We start from the raw sequence: 13,436 nt of genomic DNA, 5'->3' as shown, positions 1-13,436 counted from the left end.
AATAACAATGTTCAATTTTTTCCTTATAACAATAACCAGTATCTTGTAATATGATATAAAGACTCTTTGCTGTCTTTCTTTAATATTCTTAAGTTAATCTTAACCTTTTTGGTCTTCTAGTGGTATTTTACAACTTCTATTATGTCTTTTTCTTATGGAAATCATAATGATGGTTATTGAAAATTGAACTTGTCCTAAAAATAACTGAGAGATATTCTATTTTTATTCTTAAACTTATTCATTAGGCACAATAAAAACACATCTCTTTAGTGGCTTAAATTAGATATATACTATACCATCATTCATTTGCAGATGATATATAGTTGCTTAGAAGTAATCAAACTTTTAGCTGATTTTATATAAGTCTTTGAAAGGTCTTGGAAGAAATCCAACCAAAGCAAGAAATCTTCCTTTATTAAAAATCTCTTGCTGCTTAAAAATTGTTTTGGTACCTATTGCCATGGTATCCTCATGTTCTAGAAAAAAGAAAATGTGCTAAAGAAAGACATTACCTGAACTCTTGTCATTATTCCTTATTCATCTTTATATAACTGGTGATTGATTATGACCTTAAACTAGCTGAAATTCCTGTCCTATTTTATATGTACAAACTATTTATTTTTTGCTGGGGAAATGTGGATCCAGTTATTTAAGATATTATTTAAAAATGATCCACAATATTTGCTGCCTTAAAGGACTTTGACTACTTAGTCTGAGCTTTTGGTTTTGCTCTCAGCTTTATAACAATGCTATGAAATATTCTTGTTGAATTCTAGTATGTTTCAATACTTTGATGGATCTGTGACTTTAGTGATATACATATTTTTTTCAACCATCTAGATTGCATATAAGTTTTGCTTGTTGATTACCCATCTTACGGAGCTCTTGTATATGTTGTTGTTAATTGTTTTACAAACATGTTTTACAATCATTACTATTTCCTTCCCTAGTTCATTTTTATAAATTAGTAAAATGAGGCAAGCATACTTACAAGAAACAAGGAAAGCACCGTACCTGGGGTGACACAGCTATTAAGTATCTGCGGTTAGATATGAACTGAGTGTAAAAATTTAAATTATATTTCAAATAATGAAATATTATATTTTAGGATATTTGTTAAATGATCATTAGAAATCAAGGAATAAGGAGGGTACAAAATAAAATAAAAACCACATGTCCATTAAAATCAATGTGCAATAATAAAAATAATATATTTTAAGGGATTTATTAAATTTCATTAGACATCAAGGAATGATGAGGATATAAAATAATAACCATGTGCCCATGACTGGTTAGCCATTTTCAAAATTCCCCCTTTATCACCATCACCGCTGATGCATCTTGCCCAAAAGAGGAGAAGCAGGACTGCTCCCTAGATATTTATTCCCTGTCTACAGGAAGTACATAATGACAGAAAGTCAGTGGGCTGTCAGGAAATGTAGTTCCCCTTTAGGGTAACAGATTTTCAATTATGCATTAGGAAGATATGTCTTCCTGACTCCAGGCCTGGCACTCATTCCAATATACCACCTAGCTTCCCTGCTTCTGTCTACAGCCTCATATAGATCTACTTCTGAGAATAAGCATCATAGACAGACAGATAACCTTTATATAGCATCTACTATATGCCTGGTACTGTGCTAAAAGTTTGAAAGATATCATGTCATTTGATACAACAAAAAACATGGGAAATAAATACTATTATTAGGTCTACTGTATAGTTAAGAAAACTAAGGCAAATATCAGTTCTGTGACTTGACCATGGTTACAGAGTGAAGTGTCTGAAGCTGGATTAGAACTTGGGTCTTCCTGACTCCAGGCCCAGTGCTCTCTCTCCTGTGCTATATAGTTACGTAAAAGCAGTGAGCTTTTATGATTATTTTTTCTCATTTTTTTAATTGTAATAGAGTACATAGAAAGTCTATCATTTACTCTTTGGTATGGTTATATGATAAGGCCATGTTGTTTTCTGATCATATTTTTCTTTGAAAACAATTCTTATACCACATTAGAAGGGAAAGACTCAGAAGTTCTTAAACAGCTGCAGCTGGATGGATGACAAGGTTCAGTGACATCAGTAATTCATATGATCATAATGAGGTTGGAATAGTGCAGATTCTGGAAAAAGGCAAGGAATGTAAAAATTTAGGAAGAACTTTCAGGTCAGATGATAATATTTCATGACCTTCCATCTCACTGGAAGGAATAGAGTTGGTGACTTGTATGACATTGAAAATCTCACCAAAGTCTATTATATTTCATTTTCTTTCTTCATTATTTTTTGCTTGAGTTTTCTTTCATGAAATAGATAATATGGAAAATGTTTTACATGAAAGCACATACAAAATCTTTATCATATTGTCTTACTTTGGACCTTATCTCTTTGCTTCTCTTGATATTGCACTAGACCAGAGTTGGTGAATGTTTTTGATTTTGCATGCCCAAACTACAACTTTAAGCTGCTTGAGAACCTCTTACATTATCCCATAGAGTGGAGGAAGTGCTTGCTCTGGGTGGCTAGACAGAGGAGTGGGGCATGCAAAAAATATCCTTGGGTGCTCAGAAGAGAAATTGATCAGTTCCCCCTGTGCTGGCTGGGCCCACATGTAAATAGTTCTCCAATACTTCACTAAATTATATGACCTGGAAAATTCATTGTGTCCTATATACTCAGTTCCATTTGAGACTGACAGGGGAACAGTTAATTAGCACACTTGGATTCTGGGTGGCTTGGACAAAGGAAAAGGGGAAGGCATGCTGGGAATGCTGCCCACAAGAAAAGCTTAGGGACACTAAAATTGCTGTGTAGTTTCACAAAGGCTATACAATGGAAGCTAAAGAGGAACTTTTTTGCTTGCTATAAAGGAGATTTAACCTAATGATATTGTATAACATTGACCTGCAAAAGAGGGAAAAGGTCTTAGATTTGTGATTTAAACTCACTCTCTCTCTCTCTCTCTCTCCCTTGCCAAAACATTAAATAGATTGTTATGGGTAATACTAGTGCTGTCATGATATGCATTTTTTCATATTTCTCATTCTGTGAAAGAAGAAACATATCATACATACAATAACAAAAACTCCATAAAGGAAATAAAGTGAAAAATGGCATGCTTTTACCTGCAATTTGACTCCAAAAGTTCTTTCTTTGGTTGTGGATGGCATTGTTTTTTTTTTTGTCACGAATCCCTTGGAGTTACCTTGGAACCTAAGAATTTCTTTAATTGTTTTTTCCTCTAATTAATAGGGATTTGTAGCATTTTATATGACTAAAGATAGTTTTAATTAATTCAACTGAATATTGTCTCTTCATATCCTTTTACCATTTGTCAGTTGTAGAATATTTTGTATTCTTATAAATGTGTCTCTTCTCTATATATTTGAGAATTGATTTGAGAATTTGGTCAAAAATATTTACTATAAAATATTTCCCCAGTTTTTTGTTTCCCTTCTAATCTTCGTTTCACTGGTTTGATTTGTGCGGTTAAAAAAATCATATAAAGTTATCTATTTTACCTATTGTAAATTTATATATTTTATGATCATAAGTTCCTTTTCCTATTTATAAGACTGATAGGAATACTATTTGTATTCCTTCAATTTGTTTATGGTATCTCCCTTTGTTTTAAAATCATATATTCATTTAGACTTTACAGGGGTATATGACATGAAGTGTTCATCTTGCCTGGTTTCTGCCATTCTGTTTTCCAGTTTTCCCAGGATTTTTTTGTTAAATAGTGATTTCTTCTTCCAAAAGATTAGGTTTTTGTTTTGCCAAATAGTAACCAGGCTAATGCAATCATTTACTACTATGTTGAGTACCTAATGTTTTCCATTCATCCACCACTATTTATTAGTCAGTAACAGATTGTTTTGATTGCTTCCACTTCATAATACAGTTTGAGGTCTAGGACAGATAACCTTCCTTCTTATATGTATGTATATATATATGTATATATATGTACATATGTATATTTCATGACTTCCCTTGGTATTCTAGATTAAATACATAATCTTTTCTAGCTCAAAGAAATAATTTTCAATAGTTGTATTGGTATGGCACTGAATTGGTAAATTAATTTAGATAGAATCATAATTTTTATTATGCTGGCATGTCCTACCCATGAGTAATTGGTGTTTTTTTAATTGTTTAAAGCTGACTTTATTTGTGTGAAGAGTTCTGTTGTTATGAACATATAGTTCCTGGTTTTAACTTGGCAGGTTATTTTATAATGTCTATAGTTATTTAAATTTTTTTAGATTACATATTGAAATAATTTTCAATAATCTTTGTTATGACATTTTGTGATCAATATATTTGATAGGAAGAGAAGTCCTCTTTAAATTAACTGTATACAATATAAAATATTCTTCTTTTTACAACCCTCTCCCCTTGCCAAGATGGTAGGTAATATGATATGGGTAGCATATAAATAATAATACAACACATATTTCCATGTCCATCATTTGAAAGAAGACACATTGTTATACTAAAATTAAAAAAAATATTCCTTCTGCTTTTGAAAAAATATTTAAAAAATGTTCTCCACCTAATTCAGCATTTCCTGCTCTCCCCAAAGTAGTGTTTTGTTGTTTTGAAACAGCATCTCTCCTATAAAGAGAAACATCTCCAAGAAGAAAGTTCTTTGTCCTTGTCTGTACAGTTGGTTAAATTAAAAGAGCCAAAGAAGTCTCATCTCTTGATTTTCCTGGAAGCAAGAGCAGCATGGAAACCAGGAAATGAAACTCCTCCTGTTCAGATTATTCTGGGAGCAATGGTACAGTGACCATAGAAAATTTGCTTAGCTAAATGCTCTCTCCATGGAGCTCCCTGTAAAGGTCCATGCTTATCTGATTTACAAGGAGGCTGTCTGGGCTATCAGATGCTTTTGTTGACACCACATTAACTAACAAGTTTTCCCTGGAGAATCTATTCACTTCAAAGAGCTAGAGTGATCAGATTTAAAGGGAAAGGATTAGTGATAATAGCAAAAGTGTCCTACTGGCATCACTAATGAATACAGCTTTTCCATGTAAATTCATTGGGGGCAATTGTTAATTTCACAAACATCTTTTTCTAATTCATTGCTTTCTTTTTTCACCTTTTGATTCTCATGGATATCATTTATTTCTAAATATTCACCCCTCCTCCTAAGTTATTCTAATAGTCAAAGGGTGAGAGATACAGGGACAGAGAAAGGATCTACAACAAAGACCAACATCTCAACTGTGTCTGAAAGTAAATGAAATATCCCATACTCATAGTCTCCCTAACTTTTCAATTATGAAATTGAGGTGTCTTCTATGAAGACAATTTTGGTCATATATTTACAAAGTATTTACCTTCATTTTGGTGTTGTTCTTTTCTATTCATGTGATAGCAGTAATTATATATAGTGTGTTCCTAGTTCTGCTTACTTCATTTAGGATTAATTTATAGAATTCTTCCAATCTCCTGATGTTTTTAAATGCTCATGATTTTTTATGGGGAAGAAATATTCCACTATGTTCACTTAATCTATGACCTTCCAAGGATATATCCTCTATAAAAGTGAAACTCAGTTCTTTGAATATGCATAGCCATCCCAGTAACCTGGTGGCTATAAATTAAACTTAGCAATGTATTTTTAAACAAGGAAAAGTTATTACAAAATATATCAATTAGGGTTATGATTATAGTCTTGCTCAGCTTAGGAATTTAAAATTTTAGTCTATGGCCTCCTTAGTCTATTTTATGCTTCTCTGAATCCTTCATGTTCCTCATTTCTTAAAGTATATTTGTTTAGCTATTTTCATTTTCCAGTATGTTGCTATGGGTACTATGAATATATGGAGTCTATCTCTTTCTGTCTTTCCTATCCATGACTTATATGTCAAACAATGTGATTGCTAGGCTAAAGAGTATGAATATACAAATACAGAATTCTTTACTAAAAGTAGTTTGTGAATAGAAAGAAAAATGGTCATTTTACTGGAAGCCTTCCTCAAAACATCTAATTTCTAGAGCCTACCCTCTGTTAATCATATACTACTTGTCCTGTGTATAGCCTTCTTTGAATATATTTGTTGGCAGGTTGTTTCCCCCATTAGATTGGAATGTCCATGAGGGCAGGGATTGTCTTTTGCCTCTTTTTGCACCCTCTGTGTTTAGTATAATCTCTGGCACATAGAAGCTAAACAAATGTTGATTGATTGATTGATCACTAAGATCAAATATGACCTCATCAAAAAGAGGTAGGACTAAATATTGGAATACATGGAATATTCATTAAAATGATAAATAGTATCTATCTAATGTTAATAAGCATTATCTATAATGGAGAGAAGCTAGAAGTCTTAAATAAAATAAAGCAGTGACTAAATAAAATCAGGAGCAAAGCAAAGATGCCCACTGATACTCAATATTGTAATAGAAGTATTAGCTATAGAAATGAGAATAGAAGAAAATAGAATAGACAAATGAGGAAATAAAGCCACCAATTTTTGTAGATGCTATGATGGTATACATAGAGAATAAACCAAACAACTTAACAAAACAGCTAAAAAATTTGCCCAAACAGCAGGATATAAAATAAACTCACATAAATCTCTAGCATTTCTCCATACTACCTATAAAACCCAAACAGCAAGAGATAGAAGGAGAAATTCCATTTAAAATAATTATAGATAATAGAACAGTCCTTGGAGTCTACTTGCCAAGACAAAACCGGAACTCTAGGATCACAACTACAAAACATCTCCATGTCACACAAATAAAGTCAGATCTAAGCAATTGGAAAATTGTTCATTGCTAATGGGTAGGCCAAGCTAGTATAATAACAAGAAAATTCAGCCTAAATGAATTATCTATTCAATGTCATGCCAATCAAACTTCCTAAATTTATTTCATAGAGCTAGAAAAAATATAATAAAAAACATTTTGTAGAACAAAAATGTCAATGGAGTTAATGAAAAATAATTCAGAAGATTCACCTACCTGTACTGAATGTAAAACTATTACAAACTGGTAACCATCAAAACAATCTATTATTGGCTAAGAAGTGGATCACCAGAATAGGACAGGCACTAAACACACAGTAGTAAATGGCCATAGCAACTTGCTGTTTGAGAAACACAAAGATCAAAGTTTTTGAAAGAAAAAACTCAGTATTCAAAAGAAATGCTTGGAAAACTGGAAAACAGTATGACAAAGTATGCACTGACTAACACTTTATGCCACATACAATAAACATATTAGGGGTATACAAAATAATCTATCTGTCAGATCTATGGATAAGAGAAGAATTTATGACTAAATGGAACAGAGAATATATAAGATATAAAATAGATAATGCTGACCATAATAAATTAAAAAGTTTTTGCAGAAACAAAACTAATGGAGAGCAACCAGCAAAACCAACATATCAGGAGGGAAACAATAACCTGGGAGGGGAGGAATTATAGCAAGTGTCCCTGACAAAGGCCTCATTTCTCAAATATACAGAAAACTGAGTCAAATGTATAAGAATACAAAGAGTTCCCCAATTGACAAATGGTCACAGGATATGAAGAGACAAATTTCAGATGAATGAATTAAAACACTTTAGTCATATGAAAAAAAATGCTACAGATGATGATGATCTTCTAATATTAAGCCTTCATATGCATTGAGCTGACCCTAGTTAATAGTGGGAATTCAAAATACTTTCCAATTAGACATTACCATCAATTTATAAAATTGTTCTTTGTTTATTAAATGAAGGTTTTATACTTTCCGAACTGTTTTAAACATTAATTAGCAAATATTTCTAATGTATGAATCTCAGAATGAATATATAACTTAACAATGATGACATATTATGTGATTAATATTAATCATAATCATTCAGGACAAAAGAAATATAGTTCTGGTACTGTCTACCACCTTGCAAATTATTTCTAATAAAGAGAACATGATGCTATTCTATTCTGGGAAAATTTTATTGTACTCCTACTTATTCCTCTACTAGTCCAAAAAGCCATCCTGCTTTAATGTATATAACGTTTGATTCTCTGTGTATGTGTGTTTGCATGTAGATATGTACTTTGGAAATGATTATTTGCTAAGTCCTTTTGAGATAGCATTTTATATGGGACACACCCTCCTATACAGTAGAAATATTGTCATAGTTACCTGGAAAGAAGCAAAAAGCATTTGAGTGAAAGCAAAAGTTCAAATAATATTTGAATGGAATCTTCAATCAAATTTAAAGATTATAGACAAAAGGAAGAAAGAGAGTTGGATTGGGTAGAGGGTGGAGAGGAGAAGAGTTAGTAGAAAACTAATAATTGGGCCTGCTTTAAAATAAAACATTTGCCAAAGGATTCTTTTCTTTCTTGGACAGTTCGATAACTATTAGCCTCAAGTTGCTGATTTTAGAGAACTGCTTTATTTAAGTAGCTCCTCATAGCTCAAAAAAATCTTTTCAGAATAAATCTAGAGGGAATGAGATTACCCTAACTTATTTAGTTCCTTCTCAGTAGGAGATAGAATAAGAACATGATTCTACAACAGAGATAGTATCATTACATTTATTTATTCATTTTCCCTAAATATTTGACTATTATTCCATAGAAAAATTCTGACTTCATTTAGATTGTTAACTATTGTACTCATTAAACTGAGTTTATTCTACCTTCATTGATCCTTGCTAAATTTATTTTCTTCTCAATTTAGTATGAAGACTAATGGGGTTGATCAAATCCCATTATTCCTACTTTCAACAAACATTTACATGTATTTTCTAAGCTTTCATTTTTAAGTGATTCAGGTAACAGCTGTGAAGTCCCCAAATAAGACATTAATAATCCTCAACTTAAATAAACCATCTATAATACTCATGTTGTAATAAATAAATTCATCTGAAAAGTAAAAGATATGGAAAGAGGATGAAAAAAGTTTAGTTAACATGGTGAAAATTATATTCTATTATAACAATGACAGAGATTAGATATAAATGGCATGCTTTTTAACCCATATTTCTAATCACCATGGAGACTGTCTATGACTTATTTCTAGATAGTAGCCCTCACAGTTTTTTATATATAGATCTACAGTTGTTTGATCAGAGCCCAAATTAAATTGAAATGTAATTGGGAAATATTTTCTAGAATGAGTAGAAAATAAAACATAGATAATGTGAATATGTAGTTTTCTAAGTCAATATATGGTTAGGATGGAACTTTATGTATAGTTTAGTAACCCTATTTCTATTTGAGTTTGATACCCCTGTACTAGATAAGAATCAGAAATAATCCTCAATAACCCTATGTTGGAAAAATCTAAGAATGTAAGCCACTTGGTAGAGGAAGTCATTATTTGATATGAAATACCAGGAAAATTTAGAAGTAGTTTAGAGGAAATTAGATTTAGATCAATGCCAATTATTATTTTTTTTTTAAGTTAGAAAAGACTTCAGTGGTTTTATCAGCCAAAGCTATGACCATTTTTTTTTTAAATGAGAAGAAAAAAAAAGGAAGAAGGTATAGGGACAAAAGGAGACACTCTCCTCTTCCCTTCATGTGTTGCCTCAGTTTACTCTTTTCTTCTGTTTGGAAAACTTGTAAGATAGAACAAAAGTTCCTCTCAAACCTTCACTTTATAGAAGACTCAAAATTCTCAGCCACCTCTCCTTTTCTCAGTAGCTGCACAATTTTGTCCCAGTTGCACCATTTTCTTTCTCCACTTCTGGAAACTCTTGGAAAACATGCCTCCCCGCATATTTTATCTTCTTATTGCGTATTATATAGATTGCAAATTCCTTTAGGGCAGAATGTTTATCTTTTTCTTATTTGTATGTCCAACACAGCACAGGGCCTGGCACAGAGTATGTATTTAATAAATATTTACTGTGTTGTATTGCATAGAGACAGAGAGCTATCAGGCAAGTTAAAATAAATTATTAAATGAAAAGCTTTTACATGGAGAAAATATGTATATATGTGAGAGAGGAATACATTGAAAACAATAATAAAGCTTACAGCAAATAAATGACTGAAATTAAATATATATGTTTTTATAAATATATAAATATATATATATGTATATATATATATATACACACACACACACAACATACATACATACATAATGAAACCTTGATTGGTACTCGTCATTAATTCATTCCAGAAGGCAAGTTGAGTACCAAAAAGTTGAGTCAACAAATGAATTTTTTCCATGAAGAATAATGCAAATTGAATTAAACTGTTCTAGGCACCCAGAAAATTCATTTTCTATATAAAACATTATATGCATTAATAGAGTTGTATTTTAATAAATAATTATCAAAATAATATATAGACCTAAATAAAAAGTAATAATTAGATTAAATTAAATAATTATAGCTTAACTTTACCTGTATTAAGAGGGATTCATGGTCTAATGTGATGGTGGGGAAGAGAAGTATTGTTGTCTAGTAGAGGAGTCCCCTTCTATAATATCTGAGGGCAACTCCCCTTCTGGAGTTCTTTCTATTTTTCTTTTCTGACCCTTATCACCACTGAACCCAGCTTGATATTCACCGGGTAGAAGCTGCACAAGAAACCTTTCCAATGATATTTGTTTTTGTCTGCATTTCAAAATTCCTCTAAAGTGGAAAAATGGTCTGGTCATTAAACAAATTTACAATTCTGCTTGTTAAAGCTTAATTAGGGTGATATTTTCCAACAAAGTTTTGTATTGCCATCTGTTTCCCACACATGTCTTTAATTAATGAAATGGGTACATTCTCCTTTGCCTCCTCCTCACCTGAAGAAAATTCCCCTGATACTAGTGTTGCTGCTCCTCTTGAAGTTCCTGCAGATCCTCAGTTCTTTATACTCCTGAACTAACAAGTGATCCTTTCTTTCAGCTGGAGCAGCATATGCTCTTAGAGATCAAGATGCCAATAATTTCTCATAAGAGCTTTGAGTGCCAAGCAAACCTTGAATATGATGACTTTTTTTAATCATCAGATTATATTGAATATTAATCCAACTAGTTCCAAAACCATCAAATAGCAAGGTTTTGACTGTAAATATTCATGTATTATTAATACAACTATGTAAAATCAAGTGAGATTCATCAATAGATAAATCTTCAAAGGATGGAAATAAACAATTCTTAAAAGAAGAATTTCAAACTAATAGCCATGGTAAAAAGTTTCTAGAATCCATGATAATGGTATAAATACAAATTAAAACAAGTGTTATTTTATCTTACAACCAGCAAATGGCAAAATGAAGAAATTAGAAATAGTTGATGTTGGAGGAGTTACTTAAAGACAAACTAGAAAAAAATTAATCAAGATAGTGCAACCACCTTCAAAAGTCTAGGACTATTGCATTCCCTTTTATTCTACACAGACAGATTAACATAGTCGAGAGACTACTGGAATCAGTCTTAATAAGACCTCAGTTCCAGTCTCACTTCAGTCAGCTACTAGTTACAGAACACTGTGTAACTTAAAAATAACTTGCATTTATGTAGCACTTTACATGTTAGCTCACTTAATTTGATCTCAATCAAGTTCAGTTTTCTTCCCTGTAATTTAGGGAAAGTAATTGCATTTACCTTACAGAGTTGTTAGCATTAAATGAAGTAAAAGATTTAAAATTCTTGAATTGCTATATAAATGCTTTTATTATGACTTATTTCAAATTCAGTACGAATTGATGGAGTCTTTTTCTTTCAGCCCAGATAAGTCACTTTAACTTTTTTCCCCCTCAGCAGTAATTGGACTAGAGGATTCCAGTGTCCCTTTTACTGTGTCCTTCCACTATCTGAAAAATAAAAAACAAACTTACTTTATGTCTTAGTATTAATTCTAGGACAGGAGAGGTCCAAGGGCTAGGCAATTGGGATTAAGTGACTTGCCCAAGGTCACACAGCTAGAATGTATCTGAAACCTGAATTGAACCCAGGTCCTCCATACCCTGATAAATTAAGATTCTTATTTTTAAGGGAGAGTGTGAAGAAAGGAAATTTGACCTCAGGACATCCTGGCTTCAAATCAAAGGGCTCAGAAACTTCCTAGCTGTGACCCTGGGCAAATCATTTAACCCCAATTGCCTAGCCCTTATCATTCAATTGCCTTGAAATCCACACTTAGTATCAATTCTGAGACAAAGGTTTGGATTTTTAAAAAATCAACTATTTTAAATATAGGGATTAAAACTATAACCCACTTGCCAAAGAATTGATTTCAGATCTATTGTTTTTTTTATGTCCTTATATAACATTTATTATGTAGCCCTATCATGCCCCACAGTCTCCTCTCCAAAGAATAGTATCTTTCCTAACTACACATTCTGTAAAAGTTAATGTTGTGTGTTCAGATCATGATTTGTAGTGCTTGTCTGAAGTGTATCTTACTTTTTAAAATCTTAAAATTTAAATGGAAGAATTTCCATTACATTTTTGAGCAATGGGGAGCCAGGAGAGCTTATTGAAGAGAGGAGTGACATGCATAGATGAGGATCAAAACTAAGGTGATGGCTTCTCTTCATACATTCTGTGTCTCATCTGAACTAGGCTCCTACACCATTTTCCATTCTCACTCCTTTGAAACATCTGACTTTCATGCTTGGAATTATCTATCCTCAAATATCTTGACATCTGAAATCTTTCTAGTCATGTTACTTATCTCATGTTAGACTAAAGACTCCTTGAAATTTTCGAAAGGGCTGTCTAACTTCATCTTTATATCTCCAATACATAGTGTTCTCTTAAAAATGTGTAATAGGCATAACATAAGCAAGCCTGTAATTAAAAATAATTTGGCTTTATCAACTATTAGATCTCAAATGATATAAAACACTGCAGCATATTGTAGTAGTAAATTGCTTGTCCCCACTGCATCAAGGCCAGGTGGGTTATATTTCACCCATGACTTAGGCTTCTCCCGTAACCTTAAGGGTTTTTCAGACTCTTTTGCCATTGGCTCTAGCCCACCCTACTGCCTCCATAGTGTTCACTCAATTTCAGGGGGTCTCCATCATGGAAGTTCTATTTGCTAATTAATAATTTGATTCATTTTGACAAGGATACATTTACTTCAAAGGAAAAGAAATAATAAACATACAAAAAGTCCACCTCCAAAATCTCCTGGGGATGGGGTAAGGATCAAAAGCCCTCCTGACCTGCACCATCATAGCCTGTAGAAAGAAAATGGATTAGGGTCACAATTTAGCTCAATTCTTATGTATCATTGCCCTATCAAGCTCCACTTAAAAATCCACCTTGGTCTTGATCCCCATGCACCATTTGTTCTCAGAGCTGGCTACATATCTGGCCTGGAATCCTGGTTCCAAGTCTGCAATGGTACCATTCTGGGTTCAGTGATCCCACCACCTGTACTCAGAACTGAAAAGTTCTGAAGAATTAATAAGGAAATAAACCAGACCAAAACCCAAACTCATTTCTTGGGGCAATGGGGCCT

Source organism: Monodelphis domestica, chromosome 5 (assembly GCF_027887165.1).
Source record: "Monodelphis domestica isolate mMonDom1 chromosome 5, mMonDom1.pri, whole genome shotgun sequence".
NCBI lineage: Eukaryota > Metazoa > Chordata > Mammalia > Didelphimorphia > Didelphidae > Monodelphis > Monodelphis domestica.
Note: the sequence above shows the minus strand (reverse complement) of the source record.